Source organism: Perognathus longimembris, chromosome 7 (genome assembly GCF_023159225.1).
Source record: "Perognathus longimembris pacificus isolate PPM17 chromosome 7, ASM2315922v1, whole genome shotgun sequence".
Classification (NCBI taxonomy): Eukaryota; Metazoa; Chordata; class Mammalia; order Rodentia; family Heteromyidae; genus Perognathus; species Perognathus longimembris.
In genome coordinates, this window is record NC_063167.1 from 42082310 (window position 1) to 42101726 (window position 19417).

Consider the following 19417-nt stretch of genomic DNA (forward strand, 5'->3'; position numbering starts at 1 on the left):
ATTAAGATGCTTCAGTACTAGAAGGTTCAACATAGAGCTATGACAACATCAGAGGTTAGCTGGGCAAATGTATGATATGAAAGCTGTAAAGCATATCTCTTAGTGCATAGTTATAAAATACATTTGTAATGTTGTTATATCAATATTACAGGCCTCTTCATGAAATATCATGGTACATTTTAAGCTTCAAGTTAGGAACATGCAAGTAATATGGTTAAAATTTATTCATTTTTTTCCTGTTTTGTTTTTCTTACATAGTCACTGATGATTTATTTCTTATTCCAGAAATACTGTTGTGGCAATAGTAAGAATGAAACCATTTGGGCATATGCATTTTTTGAAACTTCTTTCCATAGCAGATCATATCTGTGAGGATTTGGGCAAGTAGGGATATTTTTCAAATTGCCTGCAGCATGAGATAATTCTAAATTTTAAAGTATGAGGTGACAATAGGATAGTGTTTATGTAGGCAGAGTAAGGATATTGTTCTTTGCAAATTCCCAAAGAATTCGTGAACATTCTTGCTTAAATAAAAAGCACTGTATTTTTCTGTATTCTAAGGGAAACTTTATTCATTTTACAATAGTCTATATTTTACAGTAGTAAATTATAGAATCTTTTTCACCAGGAAATCTTTCTATTAGTCCTTTCTAAAGTAAGTATTTTAACGTGAAAGAAATGTTTATGTTTAAAATCAATGTAGTGGTGTGTTTAGCATTCTACCCTTTTCTACATAGTACTGCTCAATTAGTACATGGTGTGTGTGTGTGTGTGTGTGTGTGTGTGTGTGTGTGTGTGTGTGTGTGTGTATGTTCAGGCCTACCCAAGTATAGGGATATAAAATTGACTTTCTATATAGTAGCTTTCTACATAGGGCAACCCAAACAGCTGTTACTCCTTTTTTATAGCTTCTTTAATCTATGTGCCAACAAGTCAGTTTACAAAATCTGTTTTGTTGATGACTGCTGCGATAATAATTGTGGTGTTTTGTGGCTTGGCAAAAGGCTGGGGTCTCCTCTGAGGATGGTTGCCAAAGGCTTTGAAGGGGTTGAGGTGGATTCACTGCCAAAATGAGTCACCACTCTCTATTTTATTTAGTGTCCTTCTGCCAAGGCCTTAGACACTTTCTGTTTTCATTCTTTTGTAGGCTTTTCTCCCCACATTGTGGTTTTCTTCACAGCCAGAGGCCTGGGTCTGCCAGGATAGGTGAGAGAGGCTGACTACTCTACACCCAATGCCAGTGTGTAGTAAAGCAGAAGGGATGAGGTTTTGCTGTTGGGTACCTTGAATGAATGTGTAGGTTTAATTATACAGTTATGAATTATAGATAAAATGGTGGACTTTGATAATCTAGTACTCTCTCATCACCTGGGTTTGGGTCAGAGATTCTCAGAAGAATAGGCATTGTTTACTTTTATGTGGTGTTGGAATAATGTGACAGTGTTTTAGTGCTTTTCATAATTGATTGTTTAAAAACGGTAGATTATTCATGAGTTCTGGCTATAGGCCCAAATCACGAATTTTTCCTCAAACAAAAGAGTACCATCCCCCTCTTTTTAACTGACATAATATTTTGCTTCACATAAGTGTATTTTCTACACATGCCTAACAGACTTCAGCGTATAATCCTAAAATTTATTTCTACCTGTCTAGATTTAAATTGTCCCTCATAATCAGACTGAAAGATGTGAATCGCTCATCTACTGTCTCAGATATGTTAGATGTTTCTTCATTAAATCCTGTAGTAATTTGAAATAAGTTACACTAAATTCCTTCTCCCTATGGTTTTCCAGCTCAAATACAATTATATGTAGAAAGATGGAAGAGATAGGATTTCATATGTTTATATGAGAAGATAAAATTGTTGATTATTTTGAACAGAGTATTTAGTTGGCTTTTTCTTAAGTAAACCTACAACACCATCCTAAACATCTAATAAACCATGTACACAGAACTAACTTGAGGCATGTAGTTTGTGTTTTGTGAGTATCCATTCATTGTGTTAGATCTTTAAACTTTCTAGACACAGTAAAACTTCATTATAACATCCCCTGAAAACATTTCCATAAATATAAAGTAAAAACTTCAAAGTCCTAACTGTAGGCACCAAAATATTTTCCATTTATTATGGTCCAAGCTTTTGTTCTTCAGAAGGAGAATGCTACTAATGTGGCTTTATTTTAACACTTTGTTTACAAAATAAATGATATTAATAATGGATTATTTCTCATAAATATTTCAGTTATAAAACATATAATTATAGGTGAAGACTGAGATAATAGTAAGATAAACATTGGTTTGATCATATCCTACAAAGTTTAGCATTAAAATAAGTTATCAAATGTGAAAGTCTTTTGTAAATCATAAAATATTCCATTCATGGTATTTTAGCTTTTGTTTCTTTTTTGTTTTCTGGAACTTTATATTATCATATTTCTCTCCAAGTAACCAGCCACTTCAGAGGTTGCATTTAAAATAGCAAAAACAAGAAAAATAGAACTGAGTATTAAAAACCTGTAGTCACCCTGTGGTATAAATTTATTTGGAATTTATATACTTAAAGAGTTCAAGGCAAGATTCCAAAACAGAAATTCTTTTGGATGATCTATAAACCACTCAATCCCTGGTTAATGCTCAAACCATGTGAAAAGTTCCAGGTGAAGTTCACTTGAGACTTGTGTGAACCCCATAAACTTAGTGAAGTCCTATAAATCCTGCATGTACCCCAAAGAACCAAAGTAACTAAACCTGGCACGGCTAATTTAAAAAATCGCTGTTTTCTAGCCACTGCTTAAGTCCACAGTTTTAAGACAGACATTACATTTGAAAGTGAACTGTTTTATTTTGAAAGGTATGAGTCATAAGCAACTTGGTATTTAAATAGTTATCCTGTTGTGAAGATCTAATAATAATTCTGTTTAATAAGAGGAACTGGAGCTGGACACTGATGGTTCATGCCTGTAATCCTAGCTACCCAAGAAGCTGAGATCTGAGGATTATGGTTCAAAGCCAGCCTAGGCAGGAAACTCCATAAAACTCTTATCTCCAATGAACTACCAAAAAACAAACAGTAAGTAGATGTGTAGCTCCAGTGGGAGAGCACTAGCCTTGAACAAAAAAGCTCAAGGATAGGGTCCAGGCCCTGAGTTTAAGTCCCAGGACTGGCACCAAAAAAAAAAAAAAAAAAAAAAAAAGAGGGAGGAAGGAAGGAAGGAAGAAGGAAGGAAGGGAAAAAAGGAAAAGAAAAAGAAAAAAGAACAAATGGAACCTACAGATATTAATGTCTTCTGTATCTCTCAGATGTTGACAAAATATAGTAATAGTAAAAAAGTGGTAGTTTTTAATAGTGCCCTTAATAATAGAAATCTCTTTTTCATCACCATTTGGAAAGAGTAATTACTTTAATTTATATGGACTCTTTAGGCCAAAAACGTAAAATAAGATTCTGGCTGAATCTTCTATTATGCAATATGAGTTGGTAGAAGCCAGGTATTATTGATTTGTTTAGGTAAGAGAGAGAGAGAAAGAAACAATCACTAATCCATCATTAATCACTTGGCTTCCATCTAGTGGTGTGACTTTAGATACAGGTATGTTAAGCTTTTGGATGCATCAATTTATTTTGGAAACGAAGAGGATAAAACTAAAATGAGATTCCTTCCAACTCAAAAGATTCTAGAAGTGACTGTCTTTATGGCATTGTCCATCATATCCTTTGAAAGTGGGCTGATTGATCCACAGAGAACACATGGTAGAATATCAGCTTCCTTCCCTTATTAATTTCCCAAATCAGAAGAACACTCTTGGTTCCCCTGTGCTGAAAGTATACTTTGCGTTAGGTTCTTTGTATGACTGAGCTGTAGTTCCTTAGAGCCCTGGAATACCAATGATTTTATTCTATTGGCTAAGCACTTTTTCTTTTGGTTGTGGGGCTTGAACTCAGGGCCTGGGCCCTGTTCCTGAGCTCTTTCACTAAAGGCTAGCATTCTAACACTTTGAGCCATAGCACTACTTCTGGTTTTCTGGTGGCTAATTGGAGATAAGAGTCTCACAAACTTTCCTCTCTGGCCTGGCTTTGGACCATGATCCTCACATCTCACCCTCCTAGTAGCTAGGATTATAGGCATGAGCCATTAGTGCCTGGCTTGTCTAAGCATCTTGGCAAGACTTTTTCTGATTAGTTAGTTAGTGTCTTAGATGCTCAGGAATCCTGAAACCATTTCCTTTGCCTATTAAGTGTTTAAAAGGTAACCAAAAAAAAAAAAAAGGTAACCAAAATAAGGTCTCTCTTTTGGTCTCTTAATCATTTTACTTTTTAGACTGTTGGTCTCATAATGGATGAGTTGTGTAAGAAATGAATAGTTTTCATGGTGACTCTGCATGTCTGCCCATCCATGGGCCCTGGGGAAAGCTTGATGAGTAGGCTCTTTGTCTTCCAGGAACTTACCCAAGTTACAGGTCTGTCATCAAAAGAATGTCTTGACATACCTAGAGTGTGTGTTTGTGTGTGTGTGTGTGTGTGTGTGTGTGTGTGTGTGTCTCAAGGTGGACATATTGTTAAGTTGACACTGACTATATGTCTAACCTCCAGAATGTCCTATTTCCAGATATGAGGTGGTACTTTGAAAAACTAGGATTTAGATTAAATGGTAAGCCCACTTCTGGATGCAGCAAGCAGAGTCTGTGGAGCATTCCTAGCACACACATGGAGCTGCGTCTATGGCAGGTACACTTCACTAGAGAGACTTTCTGGGCTCTTGCTAATGTCGTGCAGACCTTATGACAGGTGTTACAGCTGCCTGCCTGGCACAGTCCATTAGTGGCATGCTGTAATTGCCCCTGGTTCCACCCTTAATGGGCGGGGGATAAAAGCAGAATAATGGGTGAGGGGAAGGGAGAAGATGCCCTCGGGCTGGGACTGACATCTGGCCACCAATGCTGTCTCACAAAAGTGTTTGTTTGTTGCCTAAAAATCATGGGCCTGGATTTGAGTTCCCTGCACCATTGGATTCCTTGCAGCCAGCATTTTTGCACAGCTTGGTGATGGGTTGGGTTTGGAGAGAGGGGTAATTACCTCAGAGCTGGAAAGTGTTCACTACCAACATTGTCCTGAGAACTTTCATATCTCCATTAATTGAGAGAAAGAATAAATATCCTCATGACCTCCCTTAAGTGTTTTCTCGTTTTAAATTTGGGGGGTTTTGGTGACAAAGTTATCTTCATTATTATTTCTAAACCTTTAACTGGACTAATGCTTCTATTTGACAGTTTTAAGTAGTCCATAGATATATGTAGGGAAATAAACATTCCTCTGAGAAAGTACTGAAAAATCTTTTCAACCTGTATTTACTAGACCCCTAAAGCAGATACAGGAACAAAAAGAAGGGCCTGATTTCAGCTAGCTCTCCTTCCAGCTGGGAGATGAACCTAAGCATAATTAACCATGGCATCAGGCAGATGGATTCAAGTGGGGCTGAAGGGAAACATGCAACATTGTGAGTTCAATTACGGTCTGTGTGCGCAGAAGTTAGGTAGTGCTTTTAATTAAGACTTGGGTGAGATGGGTTTGAAAAACTTTACACGCAACCTTTTTGATGCATACATCAGCTTCCTGATATTCAATCATAGCCTAAAGATGGAGAATCTTAGAATGTCTGGAGTCCCCCAACTTGACATGGCCCACAAATCTAAAAGAACTACCTGGCCTTAAGATCTTTTATTTGTCTAACAATAGCATCTTCCATGGGGGTCTGTGTTCTTTTGCCTGGTACAGAGCTGTTGCCTGTTGTTGAGTAGCATAGGAAAGCCTGAGATCATTCTGGAAAGGGATTTAAAAGTCTATTCAAAGGCAATTACAAAGCTTTTTGGTGTGCAATACTACAGTCCTAACTTAAATACCAACTTAAACAAGAAACATTCACTTTAGGTGCACTCAATAAATATTCAATGATCATTTCTAGTTATTATGAGAAACTTTTAAAGCACTTAATTATGGAGATATTAGTAACTGAAAATTTGCCAATTAAAGCTTCCTCTAATTCCACATGCCCTTGTGCTCACCCACTTCTGAGCACTCATGGAGAAATAGCATTAAGGATCTGACTCGACCTTAGTGATTTTACAAACAGAAAGGTAGCAGCTCATGGTCCCTGAAGTGATATATTATTGGAAGACCATGAGCACCATTTTGTTTTAATTGATTCTCACTCTTAAGTATGCAACCAATCTGAGTATATCTCCTTTTAATTATTTATCTGACTTGTATGAGAAAAGTAGATAATTGTTTGGTGATCCAGGGAAATATTTTAAAAGGAAGGCATCCATCTCTTGTATGACACAGATCCTGAAAGGTATAAAACAGTTTTTCCTTTGTAACTTCATGAATATCATTCATACTGTAAGCGATTTTAAAACACAATTTATAAGAGACACAGAAATATTTGTTGATGAAAAAAATGGCCACAATAATTAACTGCAAGGAATTAAGAGAGGAACAGTTTTAAACATGAGGAACATGATGAAGCAATCAATTCTTTTCAAGCGTAAATAGTTATAGAAACAGAAAGGTTTACTAACCAGATGTTCTAGTTATGTCAGAGGTGAAGTCATCCTACTATAAGAAATAATAATCCTTCTATAAGAAAATCAGTTCAGCCTAAACATTTATTCAATGTTTCCTGCTTACCATTGGTATTTGCTTTTGGATGGAGAAATTGGTACTGGGAAGGTGGAAAGAATATATAACATTTTAATAATGGTTATTGAGTTTCTGTTGAAAAGTTTGAGCTCATGGTAGTGTTTGGAATCATCGTAGGTGGATCCTTGATGGAAGAGGAAGGGAGAAAAAGAAAAAAAAACACACACACACACACAGGGGCTGGGAATATGGCCTAGTGGCAAGAGTGCTTGCCTCATATACATGAATCCCTGGGTTCAATTCCCCAGTACCACATATACAGAAAACGGCCAGAAGTGATGCTGTGGCTCAAGTGACAGAGCCTTGAGCAAAAAGAAGCCAGGGACAGTGCTCAGGCCCTGAGTCCAAGCCCCAGGACTGGCAAAAAAAAAAAAAATAATAATAATAATAATAAACAACAACAAAAAAAACCAGAACCTTTTCTAGGAAAATATTTGTAAATTAGGCTTGGTTAGAACCAGCACAGAGACTGCATATGGAAGTTTTCAAATCTATTTTCCATAGATGTTTGTCCATTGCATTTGAAAGATGCTGAGTATAAGAAACACTTCCCTATCCTAGTCCTCTGTGCTGAAAACAATCATTTTAATTGGATTGCTTCTTTGGAAACAATACAAAGAGTACATTGCTAAAAAGCTTCTGGAGGCCATTTTCAATATTTGTAATAATATAAGTGCTAGAAATGTGCTTGCATTTATACGCAAAGGCAATGATGTCTTTTGCAAGCAGGGAGCCACCATAAGAGTTTCATAATAATGTCTGTTTGAATGCAAGTAGACAAAATGATTTTAAATTTTAGAGTACCGACTTTTCCCTTCTCCTTGGAAGTGTTTAGCCATTCTATTTGTTCTCCAGTGCAATTTAATTTAAATGTTGCTGTGTGTGTGTGTGTGTGTGTGTGTGTGTGTGTGTGTGTGTGTGTGTGTGTGTGCGTGCGCATGAGCTCAAAAGGAAAACATAAGCCTGAAGCTGGGCACCGGTAGCTCATGCCTATAATCCTAGATGCTCAGGAGGGTGAGATCTAAGGATTGTGGTTCAAAGCCAAGGTAGAAAAGTCCCCGAGACTCTTTTTTTCCTAACTACCAGAAAACAGGAAGTGGTGGAGCACTAGCCTCAAGCAAAAAAGCTCAAGGATAGTGCCCAGGCCCTGAGTTCAAGCCCCAGGACCCACAAAAAAACAAAAAGCAAAAACATACTGTGTTGGTTCCATATGATTTGGATGGTATGTGTCATAAATATAATACTTATATGATTGGCTGAAGTTTTCACTTTTAATTGAAGATAACCAGACAAAAATATAAGCATAAAAACTAGGGTCTGGGTTAGTGCTTAGTGAGTGTACTTGGGATATTGAAATATCAACAGAACATTATGAATGCTTGTACAAAGGCTCTTTTTCCCTTTTCTGAAGTCAAAGGAAAGACTGAGCTTTCATAGCATATCAGTTGAAAATATAGTGTAGAAATGTGTTGTTTTTTTTTAAATCCTAGTTGAAACTTTTTGGTTTTTTTTTTTTACTTATAACGAGTTGGGTATCATTGCACTGAACAATAGCAAACTTCATTGAAAACTAATGTGAATTTGATCCATCCAAAACCTTGCTAGGTTAAACAGCCTTTTGGATATTCCATAAATTCCAGACATGTCTTTCTATGTAGGAGAAAAGATGGAGAGCTTTCACTTCCCTTATTTTCACTTTGTTCCTCCTCTCAGTGCTTGTTCTTTGTTTGAATAAACTTTTGTGGTATGTCTTTCACACATCATCGCTTCTTGCTTCAAAGGCCTCTTTTAATAACTTGGCCCTGGCTCACTTTTCTTTTGCATATGTAATTGATTTAACTCAAGTGTATGTGTGTATGTTGGTCTTCGTGTGTTATGTGTGTGAGAACCTACATGTACACACATCTGTACAAATAAAAATTTCTCTAGAGAGGGAAGTCTGTGATCTCTGGTTTACTTTAAGTACACACACACAGACACACACACACACACACAGAATTTATTGGAGTGAGAAAACCTAAGTTTGGAGTCAAATTGTTTTGTCTTAGTGCTGTCTCAGTTTCCTCAACCTGAATTGGGGATAATAATACTTACTCTGCAGAAATTACTTTCCACTGGAAAGTTGCAGTCATTTGTCAGACAACGTTGGCAGTTGTTATGTTTAGGCAGTCAGTAATGGCTAGATGTTACCACTACCACCCTTATGAACTTATGTGTGTTGTTATGCATGCATGTATGAAATGTACATTACATGAGCATCATAGATGCACAAGTCTATAGTATATTTATTTTTAGCTGATAATAAACTCACTGTTAACAAGGTTGAAAGCAGGCTTTTTAATGGTTTTTTATTTTTTAACTAAATTTTATTGACAAGGTGATGTACAGAGGGGGTACAGTTACATAATAAGGTAGTGAGTACATTTCTTGTCTTATTTGTTATACCCTCCCCCATTTTTCTTTCCCTTCTCTAGTTCAGATAAACATATATACAATATCCAGTGTACCAGAATCATATACAGTGACCACAGGGGGTACACCAAAGGAAATTAACCTAGTACATTAAACATAACGACAACAATAAAATCTTCCTGTTTCCATCTCTTGGAGTTCATTTTGCTTAGCCTCATCTTATATAATCATATGTACATAGCTGTTGAGCTATTGTGATCCTCTGATAGTTCTGTCCTAGACCTTTTTATGTTTATTTAGTAATTGTTTGGTTTTAGAGACAGACTGTAAAGTCACTGACCAAAACATGTGGAAATACCATTTGAAAAGAAGTTTGTCATTTTACAGACATAATCTCTTACTGTTCTCCCTCCCACCCCTAACAACCACATATCAGGGAGACCATGCACCTTTGTTCTCTGTGCTCTAGGCTTGTCTCGCTCAACATTATGTGTTCAAGATCTGACCATTTCCCTGAGAATGCCATTATTTTACCATTTCTAATTGCTATGTAGTATTCCATTGTGTACAGGTACCACATTTTTTGGATCCATTCATATGTAGTGGGACATCTGGGTTGTTTCCATGTTTTGGCTATTGTGAAATGTGCAGCAATAAACATGGATGTTCAGGTGTCTTTGTGGTATCCTGGATCCTGTTGTTCAGGATAGATACCTAGGAGTGGTATGGCTGGGTCATAGAGTATGTCTGTGCTGGGTTTTTTGAGGAATCTCCATACTGTTCTCCAGAGTGGTTTACTAGTTTACATTCCCACCAACAGTGGAGAAGCGTTCCTCTTTCTCTGCATTCCATCCAGTATTTGTTGTTGTACAAGGTTGAAAGCAGGCTTTTGTTTTTTCTGTTGGAAGAATGAATTATTTTTTCCTTTTTGTGCCAGTGCCATGGCTTAAACTCAGAACTGGAGCATTGTCCTTTAGCTTCTTCATTTAAGGGCTAGCACTCTACTACTTGAGCCACAGCTTGGCTTTTGGCTTTTTGTTAGTTAATTGGAGATAAGAGTCTTATGAACTCTCCTACCTGAGCTGTCTTTAAACCATGATCCTCAGCTCTCAGCCCCTTAAGTAACTACGATTATAGGCAGGAGCCACTCAGTCTTGAATATAATCATATGAAAACTGAAAGTTACGCTAATCTGAGAGTTCTATAATACTAAAAATTCTTGGTAGTATTACTTATGTGGTTGTTTTTAATTGTCAAACAAACTGATGTTAAGCGGGAAATAATTTTTCAATGAACTTTAAAAACATTTCACTGATCACAAATTTAAATGAAAACAAGGATATTCTAAAAGTGAAACAAAGATAACAAAAATATACCTGCAGTTTAGAATTTGAAAATACCATATTAGGAGCTAAGCTATCTATTTTTCTTGTTATTATAAAACATTTGAATCAGCTCAAATATTTGAGACTTCTATAGAGCTACAAATACTCAGTCACTTCTTAAATACAATGATTTCAATGAGAAGTTCTAATTGTCTTTGATTATTTCTTGATGTTATTAGAAATTAGAGCTATGCCAGTTGCTAGGGAATCATGTTTTCAATATTGAAAACCAGCTTGGAGCATCCAGCAACATTTTCTGTTCCTAATATTCACTTAAGGGTGGTCAGGATCACATTCCTGATTCTGGTACAATCTCTGGATAGACTGTCATAGTTGAAGCTTACTATTAGCCAGCTTTAATGTTAACAAGTATCTACCAATATGCCATAGAACTTAGTTTTACCAGTGTGTGCTTACCAAACACTAGTGATGTTAATCCTGTTATGTGAACAAATGGCATTCAAGTTCAAGTGAAAAAGAAAATTTTGTTCCAGTGAAATTAAGCCGGTGCCTTTAGAAAGTAAAGGTCAATTCTTAAAATTACTTTAAATTAAATATGAGAGATAACTCCAAAAGATTAGAGAAATTTGTGAATACCTAAGAGTCCTTTGATTAGAACATTTTTTAAGTATCTCTGAATTTGTCCTCTTTTTTAAGCAAGTGAATCTGGAAGTCTTTTTTTCATGTTTCTGATTTTTAAAATTTTATTGTCAAGGTGATATACAGAGGGGTTACAGTGTATATGTCTTGAGTACATGTCTTGTCAAACTTGTTACCTTACCTCCTACCTCATTTTTCTCCCACTTTCCCTCCTCTCTAATTCCCTCCCACTCCCCAAGTTGTACAATTGGTTTATAGCATATTGTCTTGAAAGTATTGCTGTTGCATTGGTTTGCTCTTCAACTCTCCATTTTGATGTTCCCCTTCCCTAGATCCAATAAATGTATATACAGTACACAGGGTACCAAAATCAGTTACAGTGATATCAGGGGTAAAAAACCATGGGGGGAAAACAAAAGAAAAAGGCATAATTTCACACAGTACATTAAAAATAACAACAACAATGATAAAGCACTTATTTCCATAACTTGGAGTTCATTTCGCTTAGCATCATCTTAGGTGATCATATGTCACCACCAAATCAGCACTATAGAAAATTCTCAAAGATGTTCTACACTGAAAAATAACAAGAACAAGATACTCATAGAGAAATGGACCCTAAATAGAAAACTAAGTAATTATAGTAATAATTGACAACATGCACCCCTTAAAAAGATAAATATAGTGTCAGGAATGAGCAAACACCTCTCAATCCTAACTCTCAATATTAATGGACTTGACTTTCCAATTAAATGACATAGATTGACAAGTTGGATCTAAAAGCAAGATCCATCTTATTGCTGTCTTCAAGAGACACATCTTGCCCACAAAAGCAAACATATTCTAAAAATGAAAGGCTAGAATAAAATGTATTAAGCAAACAGCCCCCACAAACAAGCTAGAGTTGCAATTCTAGTATCAGATAAAATAGACTTCAAATTAAAATTAGTGAGAAGAGACAAAGAAGGTTACTACATACTAATAAAGGGATCTCTCTTAGTGGAATTCTTTTTTTTATTTTATTTTATTTTATTTTTTTGCCAGTCCTGGGCCTTGGACTCAGGGCCTGAGCACTGTCCCTGGCTTCTTTTTGCTCAAGGCTAGCACTCTGCCACTTGAGTCACAGCGCCACTTCTGGCCATTTTCTGTATATGTGGTGCTGGGGAATCGAACCCAGGGCTTCAAGTATACGAGGCAAGCACTCTTGCCACTAGGCCATATCCCCAGCCCTAGTGGAATTCTTTTTAATGTGGGGGTTTTGTTTGTTTGTTTTGCCAATCCTGTCCCTTGGACTCAGGGCCTGAGCACCGTCCCTGGCTTCTTTTTTGCTCAATGCTACCACTTCTGGCCGTTTTCTATATATGTGGTGCTGGGGAATTGAACCCAGGGCTTCATGTATATGAGGCAAGCACTCTTGCCACTAGGCCATATTCCCAGTCCCACATAGATGTGGTTTTGAAAGAAAGAAAGAAATGACAAGTCCAATTAAAAAGCTTCGTAAAGCTGTATCTTGTCTCTCACTAAGAAAAAAAAATGTGCATATACAGGTGTCTGAAACTAAAATGCTTAAGGTGCAGAAGTCTCATTTTAAAACAAATTGTCTTTACCGTTGTTTCAACTATTATATAATAATTCCAATGGTCTTGGATAGACAGCTTCTACTCATTTCTTACTCATATTCTTTGCAGAGTGTTAAGAGATATTCTGTTCCCTTCCTACCAAGGGAAGGTAGAAGAGAGAACTAACAGATGAGGTTCATATCCAAGAACACAAGATTTGTGAAGGGCTAAGGCCTAAATTTTAACTTGATATAATTAATAAGTTGATATTCTGAATTTTTCCAGTTTGGGGATCCAGGAAGAAAAAAGTTCAGACTGGGCATAGTGGTACCTACTAGTTATCCCAGGTACATGGGAGGCGTGTGTAGGATGCCCTGGATAAAAGTGACATGCTGTTAAAAAAACAACACCAACAAAAACTAAAATGCAAAAGGTGAGGCTTATAGTAGAGTGCTTGCCTAACAAATACAAGGTCCTGAGTTCAAATGCTAATAATGCAAAAAAAAATAATAGGGGCTGGGGATATAGCCTAGTGGCAAGAGTGCCTGCCTCGGATACACGAGGCCCTAGGTTCGATTCCCCAGCACCACATATACAGAAAACGGCCAGAAGCGGCGCTGTGGCTCAAGTGGCAGAGTGCTAGCCTTGAGCGGGAAGAAGCCAGGGACAGTGCTCAGGCCCTGAGTCCAAGGCCCAGGACTGGCCAAAAATAATAATAATAATAATAATATTAATAATAATAAAAGAAAGAAAGGAGGAGGAGGAGCATGAAGAGGAGGAGAAACAAGTTCATTCCAACCAGAACAGGCCTCGAGTACTCTGAATAGCCATTTTCTGGAAGCAGTGTACAACGTGGTCCAACAGGGAAACGATACATGTCCCAAAAGGTGACAGAACCAAGACAAATGAGCAGCTGACATGAATCCAGGCAGATAGCTAGCATCATAGAGGGCTCCAGTACCAGCATTTTATTTTAAAGTTGTATTGGGGTACAACCCAGGTCAGTATCTAGTTTTAAATGAGCCTGGGTACTGGATCAAGTATAGGTAGAGGAGCTTACATTTATTGTGGATTTACCTTTTGAGGAACATGGCACAAATTATTGTACCCACAGTGGAACACAGGCCAGCCCAGCGGTGAGGGATTGTGCAGTACTGGTGTCTGCGGTGAAGCCGGGCCTCTCACAGACCTCACCGTGGGCACTGTTATGCAATGGGAGGTCAAGTGGTTTAGTGGGGTTGGCAGGCAGCCAGGTAAGGACTGAAAAAGGTTTGAGGAAGAGAGAGTAAAAGTTCACCCAAAGAAACCTCTCAGTTTGAAAGAATCAAATGGATCAATCCGTTTCCCATGTTAGAATAACATAGTTAAGGAAAATTAATATTTTGGTTTTTGTTTCTCCTGGTATTGGCTATTGATTAGTGGCTACCCCAAAGCAATGAATGCTCATTGGCAATATGATCTCTCTTGGTCCTATTTGTAATCTAGGCACATGTTTCACTAAGGCAAGGGTAGATACCTATTATTGTTTTAAAAAAAGCTACCTACTACTTTTGTACATTTGAATTTCTTGCTTGTTGCACTGTTTATTTTGTCATTGGTGGTGGTAGCAGCATTTTATAAGCAGGCATTCCTGAAGTTCAGCTAAGGTGTTTGAGTAAGACTCTATAAACAGAAAAGTACTTCGCATGGGTTTATTTCATGTGTTCCGTCTTACGTCATTTATGGCACTGAAAATGAGATTGCAATTCCCAGAGCACTGGGACAGTTCATTCAGAGGTTAGCCCACCTAAGTTTATAGTAGTTCTCTGTAATAGAATTGTAACTAATTTCCACTGTTGTTTTTGGAAAAAACTGTGGACTATAATTTTGTGTTAGCACTTTGAAAACAGCTCCCTGTATTGTCATATTATTTTAAATGGCCTCTGTTTTAAAAACAACCTTTCATGTTTTGATTGCAGGAATATAGCTTACACAGGTCTGCAGTTAGCCAAATAACAAGGATCTAGTAAATGATAGGGCTTCAACATAACCCTGGTTAAACTTTTGCTGAACATCTCTAGCCCCCCTGGACTTAAAGGGGAAAATAGGGGAGAAGTAGCAATTCCTTGTTCTTTCTCAAATGAGTAGTCGTGTTGGATGGTAAGGATACTACATAGAATAGTTAAAATCTCCACAAGAAACGAACAACATGTAATAGTTATACAGATGTAAAATTACTACAAGAAGAATATTGCACTGCCGTTTTGTAGTCTTTTTCAACAGAAGTCTCAAGCGCAGATGTCAGAGTCAACACATCCGTCTTCCACAATATGGGAGAGCAACATCATTTTTATTTTATGGCAAATATTCATCACCCCCCCATCCCCACCCCTCATGCAAATGGCAGCTATCTGCAAGGAACTGCTCATCTAGACACACCCTTCCTCTGCTACATTTCATCGCCATATTAGTAATAGAATTTCAGTGTTGATTTAAAAGACAGTCTGCCTTAAAGCAGATTGCATAGTTTGCACACTGTGAATTGTAATTAAAGTGTAAGGGGTACTTATTATGTCAACAACTGGCATGAGAACCCCCAAGCAGCAGGTGACCCCAACCATGTGACATTTGTGACAGCTAGGATCCCCTTTTCACTGGCTTAGCAGTCTGAAAGTCCAAATTGAAAGAAGCCCAGAGGCTGTATATTTCATTCCATCCCAGGGGAGGGACAAGGGTACAGCTTCCTTCTGTTTTCCTGGGAGGTCGCCAGAAAGTTTGTAGAGCTCTGTTTCTGTCAGAGGCTCAAAAGAGAAAAAGAAAAAGCACACACAAAACAAAACAAAACACCATACACACCACAAAACCATCCACCAATCACCCCCAGGACCATAAATTTGACATTTCCCACAGTCTCTCTGAGACCACAGTGTTGCTGTGTCAGCAGTTTGCCCCTTCACTTTGAATTGCTTGAAAGCAGGGCACCGTGTTCTAGTATTAAAAAAAAAAAAAAAAGTTCTAATCTTCAGTATAAAGTGATTCTTTGGGTATAAAACCATGAAAAATTATCAAGCGCAGACATCCTAGATTTGCTTCACATACATTTGCATTACGCTGCACTACATTCTCTTGACCTTCTCAAATGGGATAAAGTCCGAATTTAGAAAGATGAAACCACATGTATAATAAAGGAAACAGACCAAGGAGACATGCCATATGTTTTTTCAAACCTCATTGTGATGTATAAACCATTTGAAATGTGGTCACATAAAAAGTATGCTACATGAGGAGACTGAAAAGCTTTTAAGAGTAGATTTTGATCGTGTTCCACTGTGAAAATAGACCCCCCAAAGGGATGTGCCTTTCAGTCAGAGGTTTGGTCTTTAGTCATTGGGAACCTGAACCTGACAGTTGTTGGAGTTGAGTAGAAAAGGTGTCTCTTTTTTCATGGTATGTCCCATGGGGTCTTAGACACTGTTCTGTCATGGAGTTTCTGTATCCCAGAAATCCAAGCTTTGGCACTTGGGTTATTCGCATCTTTGGTAATGCATATCTTTTGATATTTTTAAATTAATATTTAGTACATAAAAATACAACAATTGTATTTATTAATGGGGTACCATGTCATGTTTCAATATATGTGGTGTAATCTTTGTGTCATGTTAAACATATCTGTTTCCTCAAAACATCAACTGTTTCTTTTTGGTTAAAAAAAAAAAGCAATCTTTCTATAGCTTTTTGAAATGTACTGGTCCTATCTATTATGACCTTACAGTACAGTAACATTGAAGAATTTCTTATTCCTGATAATCAATAGATATAAAATATCTTTATCCCTTTTCTTTATCCCTTGTTTATCCATTCTTTATCCCTTATTCTCCATCAAAGTCATTTTGCATTTGAAGCTCTAACCTCTTGTATCAACAGATGCGTGACTAGTGCTAGCCTGCCCTCACAAAGAGTATAATCTCTGTGGAAGTATATTTACACAGTAGACACCTAGCAGAACATTTAGCCTCTATTTTATTCTGTTTAAATCAGAAATTAACCGTGTTCTGACCCCAGCTTCTACCGTATGTATTCAGTGTTTGGCTTTTCAGTCAGTAAGGAGCTATACTGAAAGGAGGGTGACAGGTGACTATTTTTGTGTTCCTGTGTCACTATGTATGAATGGTGATGGTGGCCACCAACAGAGCAACAGAGAGAAGGCTGAACCACCTTCTACCTTGGGTGACTAGATGAAAACCCTCCAGCTTTAGAGCTACAGCCATGGGTCATGTTGTAATGGAAGGGCAAGTAGCTGTTTTTACTATAATTCACCTAGTTTAACTGAATGGAGTGGACTTAGAGTAAGGACCTAAGAGGATTCACATTAAATAAAATTTGTCTGTAAGCTTTATTTTCTACAGAAAATGTTCTTTTGTTTTGTTTTGTTTGATTGATTAGTGGGTTTTGGTGGTACTTGGAATTAAACTCAGGGTTCAATTTAGCCCTTGGACAAGTGCTGTATTGTTCCAGCAATTTGCAAGTATTTGTTTTTATGTATACTTTTCAAGGCCAGTTCTTTTATTTAGCCAGAAAGAAACTGATGTTCTTTAAACTGAATTTTACCTGCTATTCAGATTGGCAAAGAGAGAAATTGGAGGGACGTAAAGGAATGAGATTGTGTATACTGCCTCTTGTTGGATAATGGATGGTGAGTTTCTACAGCTTACACTTTAGTATGTTGTTCGGGGGAAACATCAGCTCTGCCAGCCAAGCCTCCCTGGGCCCTTTGCCTCAACCTCTCCCCACTCACTTCTCTTTTTCTTTCTTCCTTCTCTCCCTCTCTTCCTCCCTAAATTCCTCCCTTCCTCCTTCTGTCCCTTTCTCCCTTTTCTTTCTCTTCCCATTTTCCTTCCTTCCTTTTTTCCTTCCATCCTTCTTTCTCTTTCCTTCCTTCTTTCTTTCCTCCCTCCCTTCCCTTTTTTTCTTCAATCCTCCTTCCTTGATCTCCCCTTCATCTGAATACTATTTCCTTTATCTCTTTTCTTAGTTCAACATTATTTGTCATAGGTATTTATTTGCCTTGAAAATATGTTTTATCATCTGTACAAAAAACTTACATCACCTCATGGATATTCTAAATGTAATCTGTTCATAAATAGCGTGTAATAAAATATGGATATATAATTTTTTTTCAGAACTTTTGGCTAATTTTGTAAATGACTTTCTTAAGGTCAGATTTTACAGTAGAATCTAAGAGTCTTTTAGATTGTGCCTCTAACAAGCCAAAGATAAAAGCTATTGAGATGAATGTACAGGCTACATGCTGGAGCTGAAACCAGCCTAACAACATTTTTAGTGCAATTTTAATACCCATATTCTTTTTTTTCCCTTGCAGTGGGTTTCAACTGAGGGCTTTGCACTTGCTAGCCAAGAGTTCCACTACTTTGAGTCAAACCTATAGCTTGTTTTTTGCTTCAGTTATTTTTTAGATAGGATCTTTCACTTTTTGCTCTGGTTGGCCTCAAACTACACTTCTTCTACTTATGCCACCCGAGAGGGCCAGTCTTGGGAGGCTTTTCTTTATTTTAAACTGTCTCATCTCTGGTGCTCACAAGAGAGCTTTGCACGCAGTAGGTGCTTAGTAAAGTCTTGTTTGTTGAATGATATGCCGACATCCCTCCTCCCTACCTCCCAACTAGTTAGCGTCTATTACCAAGGAATTTTAGGAACATGTCCATTTCTTTGGTTGCTTGAAACGTTTTGTGACATTTTAAGCAGCATATCGATGACAACATTTCCAAGTTATTTTAGGCTTATCAGCGACATCTCAAGTTCCACTTATTCTCTAGCAATCATCCATTTTCTTGGGACATACAATTCTTAAGAAAAAATGATTTAGACGCAAAGAGTTTAGACATTTTCAGGGACATCTAGAGCCAATTTAGATCAGTTGCCTTCAAGTGAGGTTGATAAGACTCAGGTTGATTCTAGAGGCCAGGTTTCCTCAGCTGGAACCTGATGTTCTTTGAGGGAGGTTGTGAGGAGAGGGGCATGACGCCAGATAGATTCAAGGTTGTCTTCTGTTGTTCTCACATTTGTGAATATTTCCTTTAGAACTAAACAGGGAATATTCGAGTAACTGTGGCAGTGGAGATGTCAGAGGTTCATTTTACATGGAACTGTTTCAGACCCTGTATAAGGTACAGCCAAGAACAAGAGAAAGGCAAGCTGGCGATCTGCCTTCCACACGAAGGTTATTTTTCTTATTACAACAAAACTAATTAGTGGATTTTCTAATGTAAGAAAATGTTGCTGTTAGGAAAAGTTTCTTCAAGTGTGCCAGAAAGCAGATGGTGGTGGTGAGCAGTGGGTTCTTCTGCCAGGTTTTGTATATGCTTTCTAAACCTGCAAGAGATTTTGCTTTTCCAGAATCCAATTTCTGATCTTTTTTAATTTTTGAAACAGAAATAGAAGCTTATATTTAAATGTACTTGTATCATGTGGTCTGTTTGACATCTCATGGTAACTGGAAAATGTTGAGTAACATTTTATGTTCTTCATGAAATTTTTCTCTAGGAGTCTGGGATTTCTTTTTTTAATTATCTTTAAGTAATTATACAAAGAGATCTCAATTCAACATATTAGTTTATGAGTAAAATGCATCTTGATCAACATCACACTTTCTAGCATCTCTTCCCCATTTCTCCCAACCCCCAAACTCCTCTCAATTTGTCCAGTGTCGTGTTCACATGTTACTTTGACATATGTGATCTCTACTTAGAGAAATTGAGTTTGTGCCT

The 19417-nt window shown here is 37.4% G+C and overlaps 1 protein-coding gene across 5 annotated transcripts in view; it reads left to right on the top strand.

Moving 5' to 3' along the window:
* The window catches only part of Nfia (nuclear factor I A), a 378241-nt gene that overhangs the window by 162795 nt on the left and 196029 nt on the right, over positions 1 to 19417 (top strand). The window lies entirely within an intron of this gene.